Genomic DNA, 16,250 nt, shown 5'->3' with positions numbered 1-16,250 from the left:
CAAACAATAGGACACAATGACCACTGACTCCTAGTAGTATTTTATGTTCCAATTTCTGAGGTTTTCCTCATTCTGAGAAAAGATCGGGTTTAATTGTTTTGATGTATCTTCAATTTTTCTTGTGTTATCCCTCACATGTCATGTTAAGAAATTTCTGTCTACACCTTCCATTAATTTTGTTCTCCACGTTTCTTCCTCACCACGGGGATTCCTTGATTCCCAAACACTCTCTCTTTGATTTAGATGCCTCATGACTAGTAGTTTTGCTCTTGTTATGTGAGCTGCTATTGCTGCTCTCTGAAGTCATCTATACATGGCTGTTGTTGTCATCATTATCCTGTCTGGGTCTTCTGCTCTTTGGTGGAGGAATGTAGATTACAAGGACCACTATCCTTTTCTCATATACTGTTAGAGTCCCAGTAATGGAGCCTGTGTATCTGTTTGCTCTTTAATCTTCCTGTTCCTCAAACTTCTACTTTTGCTTTCTAAGGGGTGTCGTCTCGCCTTAATGTCTCTGCATCCTTTCTTTCCTTATTACATGGAATCCCCCATGAAATTTGCATCCTAGATATTTTATTTTAGTTTCCACTATTGCAATTATATCAGGTACTTTTTCATTTAATTTTTATTTTATTTCCTCTGCTTTGTTTGTTACTACATCAGAATTTGTGTACAATACAGTGAGTATCTACTTGGATACTCTGTTACCAAAATTCACAGAGCTATTCAGTTTCAACTAATGTGTGCTGCACATGAGAGATGGATGCAGTCCTCCTTGTGATGAGTAATTGTGAGGTGGGAAATGTCCAGTAGTAAGAAGGTAGATGACAGTCAGAGGGGGGGGGGGGGGGGGTATGAGCACATTCGTCATCATAGGAATTCTATCACAAAACTATATGGAATATACTAACAACCTCATATCCTAGCATAAATAGGGTGAAGGAAAAATTATATCCATAAGTTGCTGTCTTTATTGCATATATTAATTGATCCAGGTACAGTTGTAAACATTAGTAACCCACCTAACCTACTTGGTAAGCCCTAATGGTATGTGTCAGTGGAACCAGGAGAGCCAGGCTTCTTGACCTCTCTCTCTTGAGAAGATCATTCATCACTGTCTCCTGGTTCACTGCCGGCCACCAGTGGGGTCCTAGTTGACTCCCTCGCCGCCAGAGGGCCCGTGGTTCAGACTTCTACCACTGGAGAGTATACTCTAGGGCCCTAGTTGACTTACTCGCCGCCAGTGGGCCTGTGGTTCAGACTTCTACCACTAGAGGGTACTATGGGGACCCCTAGTTGATTCTCGCCGACAGAAGGCCCGGGGTTAACACCGGAACTAGAACCCAAGTGTGGAATAGTCAACCGATCACTTAACAAATACAAAGACAATAATGCCCAGAAAAGCTGCATCATCACACGTTGATGAGCGTTAGGAAAGGACTAGCGAAGACAGTCATTGTACAGAGTTATACCCATGCCCACAATGCCCCTTATTCCCCAAGAGAGACCTGTGAGACCTTCTCTTATCATGCATGCCCTGGGAGGAAAGTCCCATGTTCCCCTTCTCTTGCGTATCTCAGGGCGAACAACTGTTGGAGGTCTTTAGGGACTAGGGATGTCGAATGTGGCGCCCGAGCCAGCGGACGGGGAGAAGTTTTCACCGAGCTGAGCGTAGCGTTCCTTGCCGTCGCTGTCCCTGATCTTCTTGAAGAAGCTGTCGTTGATGCCATAGAGAGTAGCAGCGGCCTCACACGGCAGAGCTTCCGACTCCCAGGCGCAGGTCAGCGAGTCCTGTGTAATATGCGGCCTCATTATTGTCCTGGCTCTTGTACTCTACTGTCCTGGCTCTTGTACTCTACTGTCCTGCTCTTGTATTCTACTGTCCTGGCTCTTCTACTGTACTGTCCTGGCTCTTGTACTGTACTGTACTGGCTCTTGTACTCTACTGTCCTGGCTCTTGTATTCTACTGTCCTGGCTCTTGTATTCTACTATTCTGGCTCTTGTATTCTACTATTCTGGCTCTTGTAACTCTACTGTCCTGGCTCTTGTATTCTACTATTCTGGCTCTTGTACTCTACTGTTCTGGCTCTTGTACTCTACTGTCCTGGCTCTTGTATTCTACTGTCCTGGCTCTTGTAGTGTACTGTCCTGGCTCTTGTATTCTACTGTCCTGGCTCTTGTAGTGTACTGTCCTGGCTCTTGTATTCTACTGTCCTGGCTCTTGTAGTGTACTGTCCCGGCTCTTGTACTCTACTATTTTGGCTCTTCTACTGTACTGTCCTGGCTCTTGTACTCTACTGTCCTAGCTCTTGTATTCTACTGTACTGGCTGTTGTATTCTACTGTCCTGGCTCTTGTACTCTTCTGTCCTGGCTCTTGTATTCTACTGTCCTGGCTCTTGTACTGTACTGTCCTGGCTCTTGTACTCTACTGTCCTGGCTCTTGTACTCAACTGTCCTGGCTCTTGTACTCTACTGTCCTGGCTCTTGTACTCTACTGTCCTGGCTCTTGTACTCTACTGTCCTGGCTCTTGTACTCAACTGTCCTGGCTCTTGTACTCTACTGTCCTGGCTCTTGTACTCTATTGTCCTGGCTCTTGTACTCTTCTGTCCTGGCTCTTGTATTCTACTGTCCTGGCTCTTGTACTCTACTGTCCTGGCTCTTGTACTCTACTGTCCTGGCTCTTGTATTCTACTGTGCTGGCTGTTGTACTCTACTGCCCTAGCTCTTGTATTCTACCGTACTATACTCTACTCTTTTACACATATAATTCGATTATTAAATTGAATTATATGTGTACTTGCTACATGGTCTATTCAGCTTGGCGTCTTTTTCTGATAATTACACTCGTGGGTGTACATGTCACCTGGGTGTACATATCACCTGGGTGTACATCACCTGGGTGTACACCCTGGTGATATGTACTGGGTGTACATATCACCTGGGTATACATATTACCTGGGTGTACATCACTTAGGTGTACATCCCTGGGTGTACACATCACCTGGGTGTACATATCACCTGGGTGTACATCACCTGGGTGTACATCACCTAGGTGTACATCACCTGGGTGTACACATCACCTGGGTGTACATCACCTAGGTGTCCATCACCTGGGTGTACATATCACCTGGGTGTACATCACCTGGGTGTACATCACCTAGGTGTACACATCACCTGGGTTTACATCACCTGGGTGTACATCACCTAGGTGTACACATCACCTGGGTTTACACCATCTAGGTGTACACATCACCTAGGTGTACATCACCTGGGTGTACATGTCACCTGGGTGTACATCATCTGAGTATACATCACCTGGGTGTACATCACCTGGGTGTACATCAAATGCGTGTACATCACCTGGGGTGTACATTACCTGGGTGTACATCACCTGGGTGTACATCACCCTGGGGTGTACATCACCTGGGTGTTCATCACCTGGGGTGTACATCATCTGTGTGTACATCACCTGGGTGTACATCACCTGGGTGTACATGTCACCAGGGTGTACATGTCACCCTGGGGTGTACATCATCTGGGTGTACATCACCTGGGTGTACATCACCTGGGTGTACATCACCTGCGTGTTCATCACCTGGGTGTACATCACCTGGATGTACATATCACCTGGGTGTACATCACCTGGGTGTACATCACCTGGGTGTACATATCACCTGGGTGTACATCACCTGGCTGTACATCACCTGGTGTACATCACCTGGGTGTACATCACCTGCGTGTTCATCACCTGGGTGTACATCACCTGCGTGTACATCACCTGCGTGTACATCACCTGGGTGTACACATCACCTGGGTGTACATATCATCTACTCACCTGACTAAAGATGGTATATTGAGGGCAGATAAAGCTGAAAGTGAAGGTAGTCCTCTTTGGTGAAGTTGGCAGGGTAAAGCTGTTGAAGTGGCAGACACACGTGGAAGATCTGGCAGTCGTTGTCCTGGTCAGCGTAGTATCCGTACACCTGAGGGGAAGGTACTCTTAGTCTGGCAGACACCTCAGTTACCTCTGTATATGTCTGTTATTGTTGTGGCAGACACCTCAGTTACCTCTGTATATGTCTGTTATTGTTGTGGCAGACACCTCAGTTACCTCTGTATATGTCTGTTATTGTTGTGGCAAACACCTCAGTTACCTCTGTATATGTCTGTTATTGTTGTGGCAGACACCTCAGTTACCTCTGTATATGTCTGTTATTGTTGTGACAGACACCTCAGTTACCTCTGTATATGTCTGTTATTGTTGTGGCAAACACCTCATTTACCTCTGTATATGTCTGTTATTGTTGTGGCAGAACACCTCAGTTACCTCTGTATATGTCTGTTATTGTGTGGCAAACACCTCAGTTACCTCTACATATATTTGCTATTGTTAAGGCAGTACACTAACATAGATGGAATTACAAATAAAGCAAATGAGCTTGGAGAACGGGTACTAGAGGAAAACCCAGACATAATAGCCCTCACAGAAACAAAGCTCTCGAAAACGATAACAAACGCAGTGTTCCCACAGGACTATTATGTTATGAGGAAAGAGAGGGAAGGAAAAGGTGGGGGTGGTGTAGCTCTGCTGGTAAGAAAAGGCTGGGATTTTGAGGAGATGGATATTCAGGGCTGTGAAGGTTTCAGTGACTACATAGCAGGTACCGTAACAAATGGAGGGAAAAAAATTATAGTCGTAGTCATATATAATCCACCACCAAATGACAGAAGACCTAGACAGGAATATGATAGAAACAACATGGCCACCATTAACATAATAGAAAGAGCAGCTTCTGTTGCTAGCAGGAATGGATTTGGACTACTAATTATGGAAGACTTTAACCATGGGAAGATAGATTGGAAGAACAGAGACCCGCATGGAGGACCAGAAACATGGAGAGCTAAGCTGCTGGATGTGGCAACAAGAAACTTTCTAAGCCAGCACATCAAAGAACCAACAAGAATGAGAGGAGAAGATGAACCAGCAATGCTTGATTTGATATTTACCCTAAATGAATGGGATATAAGGGAAGTTAAGATGGAAGCGCCCTTGGGAATGAGTGATCACAGTGTATTGAACTTTGAGTACCTGGTGGAGCTAGGACTTATCTACCCCCAAAAAAGAACTAGGAATCAAAAGGCTGGCATACCGAAAGGGGAATTGTGAACAGATGAGAAGTTTCCTAAGTGAAATACCTTGGGACACAGACCTCAGAGACAAGTCTGTACAGGGTATGATGGACTATGTTACCCAAAAGTGTCAGGAGGCAGTAAACAGGTTCATCCTGGCCCAAAGGGAAAAATCCGAGAAGCAACAGAAGAATCTATGGTATAATAGGGCATGTATGGAAGCGAAGAAACTGAACAAAAGGGCGTGGAGGAACTTCCGGAATAACAGAACACCAGAAAGCAGAGAGAGATACCAGAGAACCAGGAATGAGTACGTCAGGGTGAGAAGAGAAGCAGAGAAAAGTTTTGAAAATGATATAGCAAACATAGCCAAGACCGAACCAAAGCTACTCCACAGTCACATCAGAAGGAAAACAACAGTGAAAGAACAGGTATTGAGACTTCGAACAGGCGAGGACAGGTATACAGAGAATGACAGAGAGGTGTGTGAAGAACTCAACAAGAGGTTCCAGGAGGTCTTCACAATAGAACAAGGTGAGGTCACTGTGCTAGGAGAAAGGGAGGTAAACCAGGCGGCCTTGGAAGAGTTCGAAATTACGAGAGAGGAGGTCAAGAAACACCTGTTGGATCTGGATGTTAGAAAGGCTGTTGGTCCAGATGGGAGTCTTTGACACAGTGCCACACCAGAGACTAGTGCGAAAGCTGGAGATGCAGGCAGGAGTGAAAGGGAAGGTACTCCATTGGAAATGGGAGTACCTAAGTAACAGAAGGCAGCGAGTCACTGTGCGAGGTGAGGTCTCAGACTGGCGAGACGTCACCAGTGGGTCCGGCAGGGTTCAGTCCTTGGACCCATACTGTTTCTTATATATATAAATGATATTTCAGATGGTATAGAAAGATCCTTTCATTCCTCTCATTGTTTGCTGATGATGCAAAAATTATGAAGAGGATTAAGATGGATGAAGACTGTATGAAACTACAAGATGACCAATACAGACTGCATGAATGATCCAACAAATGGCTACTAAAATTCAACCCAAGTAAATGTAAGGTAATGAAACTAGGCAGTGGAAACAGGAGGCCAGACACAGGATACAGAATGGGAGATGAAGTCCTTCATGAAACGGACAGAGAGAAGGATCTAGAAGTTGATATCACACCAACCCTGTCTCCTCAAGCCCACATCAAAAATATAACATCTGCTGCGTACGTGAGGCTGGCTAACATCAAAACTGCCTTCAGGAACCTATGTAATGAATCATTCAGAACCTTGTATACCACATATGTAAGACCAATCCTGGACTATGCGGCCCCAGCATGGAGCCCGTACCTTGTCAAGCACAAGGCGAAGCTTGAAAAAGTCCAAAGGTATGCCACTAGGCTAGTCCCAGAACTAAGAGGCATGAGTTACGAAGAAAGGCTGCGAGAAATGCACCTCACGACACTAGAAGACAGAAGAGTTAGGGGAGACATAATCACTACCTACAAAATTCTCACAGGAATTAACAGGGTAGATAGAGATAAACTGTTTAACACTGGTGGTACGCGAACAAGGGGAAACAGGAGGATACTGAGTACCCAAATGAGCCACAGGGAGGTTAGAAAGAACTTTTTGAGTGTCAGAGTAGTTAACAGATGAGATGCATTAGGCACTGATGTGGTGGAGGCTGACTCTATACACAGTTTGAAATGTAGATATGATAGAGCTCAGTAGGCTCAGAAATCTGAAAACCAGTTGATAGACGGGACCAAGGAACCAGAGTTCAACTCCCGCAAGCACAATTAGGTGAGTTCACACACACACACACACACACACACACACACACACCTACCCGTCCACTGCAGCTGAAGGTGTCGACAATATTTGTCCTGATAAGGGTAGCATTATCTGGAAGACGAGACTGGAGGCTACCCACAGGCGCAGTCGTTCTCAGCAGCCGGGATCCTGCGGGCGCTGTTCTCAGCAGGTGGCCGATCTGGGCATCTTCCAGGACGGCATTACCACTGGGGAACACCTGGGGTAGCGTCTGGGGTCGAAACCCAAGCTGGATGGGGTTGGCTTGGGCACCAGCGAACACTGTCACAGAAAACGTCAATACAAGTCAGTGGATAACTTTGACTTCTGAACACTTTTATATCCTCGGCCAGTTATACCCGACTGCCCTTCCCCTATTTCCCCTCGTTAATCCCCAGAGACTCTGATATTCCCCTTCGTTAAGCCCCAGGGACTCTGATATTCCCTTTCGTTAAAATCATGGCGCTTTGATAATTTGGGCCCCTAATATTATATTGACACTACTCACCGTGGAGGATGGTGAAAATGCTCACCATGGAGGATGGTGACAATACTCACCATGGAGGATGGTGACAATACTCACCATGGAGGATGGTGACAATACTCACCATGGAGGATGGTGACAATACTCACCATGGAGGATGGTGACAATACTCACCATAGAGGATGGTGACAATACTCACCATGGAGGATGGTGACATTACTCACCATAGAGGATGGTGACAATACTCACCATAGAGGATGGTGACAATACTCACCATGGAGGATGGTGACAATACTCACCATAGAGGATGGTGACAATACTCACCATAGAGGATGGTGACAATGCTCACCATAGAGGATGGTGACAATACTCACCATGGAGGATGGTGACAATACTCACCATGGAGGATGGTGACAATACTCACCATGGAGGATGGTGAAAATACTCACCATAGAGGATGGTGACAATACTCACCATGGAGGATGGTGACAATACTCACCATGGAGGATGGTGACAATACTCACCATAGAGGATGGTGACAATACTCACCATAGAGGATGGTGACAATACTCACCATGGAGGATGGTGACAATACTCACCATAGAGGATGGTGACAATACTCACCATAGAGGATGGTGACAATACTCACCATGGAGGATGGTGACAATACTCACCATAGAGGATGGTGACAATACTCACCATAGAGGATGGTGACAATACTCACCATAGAGGATGGTGACAATACTCACCATAGAGGATGGTGACAATGCTCACCATAGAGGATGGTGACAATACTCACCATGGAGGATGGTGACAATACTCACCATAGAGGATGGTGACAATACTCACCATAGAGGATGGTGACAATACTCACCATAGAGGATGGTGACAATGCTCACCATGGAGGATGGTGACAATACTCACCATGGAGGATTGTGACAATACTCACCATAGAGGATGGTGACAATACTCACCATAGAGGATGGTGACAATGCTCACCATGGAGGATGGTGACAATACTCACCATAGAGGATGGTGACAATACTCACCATAGAGGATGGTGACAATACTCACCATAGAGGATGGTGACAATGCTCACCATGGAGGATGGTGACAATACTCACCATAGAGGATGGTGACAATACTCACCATGGAGGATGGTGACAATACTCACCATGGAGGATTGTGACAATACTCACCATAGAGGATGGTGACAATACTCACCATAGAGGATGGTGACAATGCTCACCATAGAGGATGGTGACAATGCTCACCATGGAGGATGGTGACAATACTCACCAAGGAGGATGGTGATAGCCAGCATCATGGTGAAGATCTGGTCACTAGGTTACCTCTCAACAAACCTGTAAACATGACAACGTTGAATAATTAAGTGTTTCAAGATAATTGTTGACTCATGTTATCATATTAATGTTGTAATATAACCTTCAGTTGACTTCAGTTATCATGCACACTATTAGTCACAGTACCGGGGTTGAGGAACCAATAAATCGACCTACACATGAAATGAAAATGACGACTTTTGGTTCTGTTCTGGACCCTTATGATGAGAACATTTTGGTCTGTTCTGGACCTTTATTATGAGATCATTTTGGTCTGTTCTGGACCCTTATCATAAGAACATTTTGGTCTGTTCTGGCCCTTTATTATGAGAACATTTTGGTCTGTTCTGGACCCTTATCATAAGAACATTTTGGTCTGTTCTGGACCCTTATCATAAGAACATTTTGGTCTGTTCTGAACCTTTATTATGAGATCATTTTGGTCTGTTCTGGACCCTTATGATGAGAACATTTTGGTCTGTTCTGGACCCTTGTGATGAGAACATTTTGGTCTGTTCTGGCCCTTTATTATGAGAACATTTTGGTCTGTTCTGGACCCTTATCATAAGAACATTTTGGTCTGTTCTGGACCCTTATCATAAGAACATTTTGGTCTGTTCTGAACCTTTATTATGAGATCATTTTGGTCTGTTCTGGACCCTTATGATGAGAACATTTTGGTCTGTTCTGGACCCTTGTGATGAGAACATTTTGTTCTGTTCTGGACCTTAATTATAAGAACATTTTGTTTGTCCTGGACCCTAATTATAAGAACATAAGAAATCAAACCTGAAACCACCCACCCTGTTTCCTAGTCAGTATTTATCAATTTCTTTCCTGAAGCTAAATTTCTCAAATTTATATCTATTCCTTCTTATTCTTGTGTGGTGATATATTTAATACCCGATTATTATGAGAAAATCTTTGCAGCAGGACGGGGATGGGAGCAGCGTCCTGGGTGACCCCAGACGCGCACCGTGACCCCCTGCACCACGATATGTTAATAAGACCACTACGGGTTCTCCATAGCCCGTGCTACTTGGAACTTTTTGTTCCAGGTAGCGAATCTTAAACAACAACAACAACACGATATGTTAATTGTTACACAACCTGGTGTCCGCCAGGATCCACTAGCAGGCGCCGAGCTGGAATATGAGCTAAGTTTTACATATAACACTCATAATGTTATATGTGTGGTAATGGTAATGGTTGTAGGTAATGGAGTGTCCCAAACGCTTCCGTCAGATACACAGATAAATCACAATACCGTGATATTCTATTTGCCATATTTCAAACATCTTTTCATTGATTTTTTGGCATTACATTCCTACTAATCATGATCCCTTCTGCGGATCATTTTTCCTCTCAGACTTCACATTTTCATCACTATCCAGCTGATTTCCAGTGACTGTCATCATAACCTGGCCACAGAACTCTACATTCGTCGGCATTAAACAGCATTTGTCAATCTTACGACTATTTAAAATGCCCACTAAATAGTCCTGAAGTAATTTTCAGTCTTCTCCTAAATAGATTTCCCGCCCAATTTTTGTATCGTCTGGAAGTTTGCAGATACCGCTGCTCGAGCCTAAATCTCAATCGTTTATGTATATATATATATATATATATATATATTATGCGAACAAGCCTGAATGGTCCCCAGGACATATGCAACTGAAAACTCACACCCCAGAAGTGACTCGAACCCATACTCCCAGAAGCAACGCAACTGGTATGTACAAGACGCCTTAATCCACTTGACCATCACGACCGGACAAAATGAGGTGATAGCCGAGGCTATATGAACCACCCCACCGCCGGCACTCGGATAGTTATCTTGGGCATAGCATTTTACCAAATCACCTCATTCTTTGGGGCACACGTGAGGAACACAAATGCGAACAAGCCTGAATGGTCCCCAGGACATATGCAACTGAAAACTCACACCCCAGAAGTGACTCGAACCCATACTCCCAGAAGCAACGCAACTGGTATGTACAAGACGCCTTAATCCACTTGACCATCACGACCGGACAAAATGAGGTGATAGCCGAGGCTATATGAACCACCCCACCGCCGGCACTCGGATAGTTATCTTGGGCATAGCATTTTACCAAATCACCTCATTCTTTGGGGCACACGTGAGGAACACAAATGCGAACAAGCCTGAATGGTCCCCAGGACATATGCAACTGAAAACTCACACCCCAGAAGTGACTCGAACCCATACTCCCAGAAGCAACGCAACTGGTATGTACAAGACGCCTTAATCCACTTGACCATCACGACCGGACAAAATGAGGTGATAGCCGAGGCTATATGAACCACCCCACCGCCGGCACTCGGATAGTTATCTTGGGCATAGCATTTTACCAAATCACCTCATTCTTTGGGGCACACGTGAGGAACACAAATGCGAACAAGCCTGAATGGTCCAATTTTTGTGTTCCTCACGTGTGCCCCAAAGAATGAGGTGATTTGGTAAAATGCTATGCCCAAGATAACTATCCGAGTGCCGGCGGTGGGGTGGTTCATATAGCCTCGGCTATCACCTCATTTTGTCCGGTCGTGATGGTCAAGTGGATTAAGGCGTCTTGTACATACCAGTTGCGTTGCTTCTGGGAGTATGGGTTCGAGTCACTTCTGGGGTGTGAGTTTTCAGTTGCATATGTCCTGGGGACCATTCAGGCTTGTTCGCATTTGTGTTCCTCACGTGTGCCCCAAAGAATGAGGTGATTTGGTAAAATGCTATGCCCAAGATAACTATCCGAGTGCCGGCGGTGGGGTGGTTCATATAGCCTCGGCTATCACCTCATTTTGTCCGGTCGTGATGGTCAAGTGGATTAAGGCGTCTTGTACATACCAGTTGCGTTGCTTCTGGGAGTATGGGTTCGAGTCACTTCTGGGGTGTGAGTTTTCAGTTGCATATGTCCTGGGGACCATTCAGGCTTGTTCGCATTTGTGTTCCTCACGTGTGCCCCAAAGAATGAGGTGATTTGGTAAAATGCTATGCCCAAGATAACTATCCGAGTGCCGGCGGTGGGGTGGTTCATATAGCCTCGGCTATCACCTCATTTTGTCCGGTCGTGATGGTCAAGTGGATTAAGGCGTCTTGTACATACCAGTTGCGTTGCTTCTGGGAGTATGGGTTCGAGTCACTTCTGGGGTGTGAGTTTTCAGTTATATATATATATATATATATATATATATATATATATATATATATATATATATATATATATATATATATATATATATAATATATATATATATATTATTAAATATGACCGAAAAAGTAAGATTAATAATTCTAACACGAATTTTCTCAATCTTTCGTACATTACGCTTCACTGTTGGAGGTAAATCAAAAATCACTTCTCCAAAATTCATTTTTATTTCTAGTCTGACGCGACACGGGCGCGTTTCGTAAAACTTATTACATTTTCAAAGACTTCACAAATACACAACTGATTAGAACTTACGTCTCTCTGATATTATATCTACATTTGAGTGAGGTGGGAAGGGTGATGTGGCATTAACACAAGACAGAACAGGAGGGGATATTAATAGGGTATTAAAAGTATCAACACAAGACAGAACAGAAACAATGGGTATTGAATAGAAGTGTTTGTAGAAAGCCTATTGGTCCATATTTCTTGATGCTTCTATATTGGAGCGGAGTCTTGAGGTGGGTAGAATATAGTTGTGCAATAATTGGCTGTTGATTGCTGGTGCTGACTTCTTGATGTGTAGTGCCTCGCAAACGTCAAGCCGCCTGCTATCGCTGTATCTATCGATGATTTTCTGTGTTGTTTACTAGGATTTCTCTGGCGATGGTTTGGTTATCTCTTCCCATAACCAATCTTCCCGTAAATTTGTTCCAGACATGTGCGCCTGTCAGTCATCCCTGTGGTTCCCACTGTGACAGATCCGGTGTTGTTCGGAAATATACTGAGTTTGCACTCCTCAGCCGTGAGCTCCGGTATTCATCTTCCTCCTACTCACCTTACTTGTAAGCCCCTTCTTCAATCTCGCTCCTTAGACTACGCACTCACCTATAATGATGCTCTTCACTTTTCCGGCAGTCCAGTCTGCCATGTTCCTGTGCAATTCTAATGTGGCGGCTGAGACGGTATTCAACTATGAGATGCTCTGTCATTTCCCTCCGTGCACCTCGGGCAGTATTTCCTGCACAACAATAACCGTATTTCGGGAGACGACATTGGTCCCCGAAGAATGGCTCGTGACGGGTTTCTTAACCCTAGAAACTCGATACTCAAGGGACTTTCCCTGAGGATTTTCGTCATAATTTCCCAGAGATGTTGTGTTTACAAACTCTTTGAACGTATGGTTAATGAACACCTCACGAGGCCCCTGGAACGTAATCGCTCCTTCTCCCTATCACCAAGTTGGCTTTGACAAGTGTCGCAGCACGGCGGATATCTTTGTGAGACTCTACATTCGTCCTTCCTAACTCAGGTCACATTTGCTAAAAGATAAGAGTCTTTAACTAACACTGAGAGAGGCAAGAGTCAGCAGCAACAAAAGCCAGAACTCATATTGCACATGTTGTGTACGAGAGACGACTAAGCACGAGGCGTCCATGGAGAGCAGAGGCAACAAGATCATTTGGAAGACTTCCAAGTAATAGGATGATTGAAGTTCCTAACATGACGGAACACGTTTTTGTGTAATTTGAATAATTCATCAGGAGTAGGAAAGTTTCAGTGAAAGTTCAGTAAAAGTAATTAAACAGAAGTAGCCCTGGAGCCAAGGCGAGAGAATGACTAGTGAAGAGGAGAATGTTAGAAGCAAGAAAATGAGATGGGTGGGTCCCGAAGGAAGGAGTGGCAACACTTCTCTTGAGGGCTACATCATTGGGGCCCTGTATTGAACAGTGAACACTGGTATTGAACAGTGAACACTGTATTGAACAGTGAACACTGTATTGAACAGTAAACACTGTATTGAACTGTGAACACTGTATTGAATTGTGAACACTGTAATTGAACAGTGAACCACTGTATTGAACAGTGAACACTGTATTGAACAGTGAACACTGTATTGAACAGTGAACACTGGTATTGAACAGTGAACACTGTATTGAACAGTGAACACTGTATGAACTGTGAACACGTATTGAATTGTGAACACTGTATTGAACAGTGAACACTGTATTGAACAGTGAACACTGGTATTGAACAGTGAACACTGTATTGAACAGTGAACACTGTATGAACAGTGAATCATTGTATTGAACTGTGAACACTGTATTGAACAGTGAACACTGTATTGAACTGTGAACACTGTATGAACTATGAACACTGTATTGAACAGTGAACACTGTATTGAACTAGTGAGCACTGTATTGAACAGTGAACACTGTATTGAACAGTGAACACTGTATTGAAACAGTGAACACTGTATTGAACAGTGAACACTGTATTGAAACTAGTGAACACTGTATTGAACAGTGAACACTATATTGAACAGGGAACATTGTATTGAACAAGTGAATACTATTGAACAAGTGAACACTGTATTGAACAACTGAACACTGTGTTAAACAACATGAACACTGTATTGAACAACTAAACACTGAATTAAACAAGTTAAAATCAACCATGTGAGCACAAAAAGGCAAATACAACTGATGAAACATTGAAAAGATGAACACACACTTGAACAAGTGAACATTAGATGCGAAGCACATGAACATTAGGCACTAAATCGGTGAAAACTATATATTGAACTGGTCATCATCGAGCATTAAATAGGTGAACAAAACAACCATAAACGGTGGATCCACATGCTTCCTACTCTCTGCGACCTTAATGCTGCGTTTGCTATTTGTGCCAGCAGGACCCAGCTCTTGGACCCCGCCCTTGCCTCTCAAACCCTCGGTTCGCTAAGGTACTGACTCCTGACTATTTTTCTTCTACCTTATCTGCCGCATATTTCTCGCACACCATTCCGAGGAAGCAGCTGCCTACCTCGAAGGTACCCATTAACTGCTTAGGAGAACAGGAAAAATTAGGTGAAAAGAATCTCCTGCCCGTTTGTTTTCTGCCTCGAACTGGGGATAAAACACGGGCTTTGGGACTACGATCCAGGAGCGTAGTCCACCTCGGCTGCGAAGACCTGTTATATATTAATACCTAAACGGGGTTGTGTATTAGCTCTTGGGTCCGCCTGTCAACACAAGAGTCACGTGGTGTAGGAAGTTCCTCACCCCCTGGGTTCTGGCATCTATGGGATCCGTGTTTATGGTCATGTTCTCTACTGAAGAAGTTCCCGCCAATACAACAACGACAGAGTTGGGTTGATGGTTTCTCTTCTGTGTTCCTTGTCCTCAGAGTTCTTGGTGTTCTTGTGTCTAGATGTACTCACCTAACAGTGCTCGCCTCTCTCTGCTTGTTGGGGTTGAACTGCAGCTCTTGGGTCAGCGGGAAGTATGATGATGTTCCATGTGTAAGAACTCAATACCTCATATAAGGAAGAGTTCGTTATGCGAGCCTCAAGGTGTTGTTGACCACATGGGTCAACAACACCTCTAGCAAGTGTACTTGTAGGATGGTGGCTGTCTACTTATGAGCGAGGGTGAACGTCTTGAAGGTGTGTGGCGGGTAGAGTTAACACCCTGAGTGTAGCAGAGACTGGAGGGTGAACTACTTACGGTAGAGTAACACCCTGAGTGTAGCAGAGACTGGAGGGTGAACTACTTACGGTAGAGTTAACACCCTGGGTGTAGCAGAGACTGGAGGGTAAACCCTGGGTGTAGCAGCAACAGCAGGTGAAGGAGCGACTTCTGGAGAGCTGATGGTTGACTGTGAGAGACCCAGAGCTTCCCAGGTTATATATACCAGGGGCGAGAGGGGCTCCAGTGTCTGACCCATCACCACCACCCCTCCCCATCACCACCAACCCTCCTCATCACCACCACCCTCCCCATCACCACAACCCCTCCCCATCACCACATCCCCTCCCCCATTACCACCACCCCTCCCCATCACCACTACCCCTCCCCATCACCATCACCACTCCCCATCACCACCACCCCTCCTCATCACCACCACCCCTTCCCCATCACCACATCCCCTCCCCATCACCACAACCCCTCCCCATCACCACCACCCCTCCCCATCACCACCACCCTCCCCATTACCACCACTCCTCCCATCACCACCACCCCTCCCCATCACCACAACCCTCCCATCACCACATCCCCTCCCCATTACCACCACCCCTCCCCATCACCACTACCCCTCCCCATCACCATCACCACTCCCCATCACCACATCCCCTCCCCATCATCCCTCCCCATTACCACACTCCTCCCATCACCACAAGCCCTCCCCATCACCACCACCATCTCTCACGTGACCACCTCCCCTAACCATCACCACCACCCCTCCCCATCACCACCATCCCTCCCCATCACCACCACCCCTCCTCATCACCACCACCCCTCCCCATCACCACCACACCACCCATC

General features: G+C 45.1%; 1 pseudogene; it reads right to left on the bottom strand.

Annotated features, from left to right (window-relative positions):
* Window positions 1-1,289: 1,289 nt before the first annotated feature.
* Window positions 1,290-15,575, bottom strand: LOC138349981 (uncharacterized; annotated as a pseudogene).
* Window positions 15,576-16,250: the final 675 nt, after the last annotated feature.

The sequence above is a fragment of the Procambarus clarkii genome, chromosome 43, assembly GCF_040958095.1.
Source record: "Procambarus clarkii isolate CNS0578487 chromosome 43, FALCON_Pclarkii_2.0, whole genome shotgun sequence".
NCBI lineage: Eukaryota > Metazoa > Arthropoda > Malacostraca > Decapoda > Cambaridae > Procambarus > Procambarus clarkii.
The sequence above is the reverse complement of the archived record's forward strand: the minus strand, read 5'-3'. Positions and strand labels throughout refer to the sequence as shown.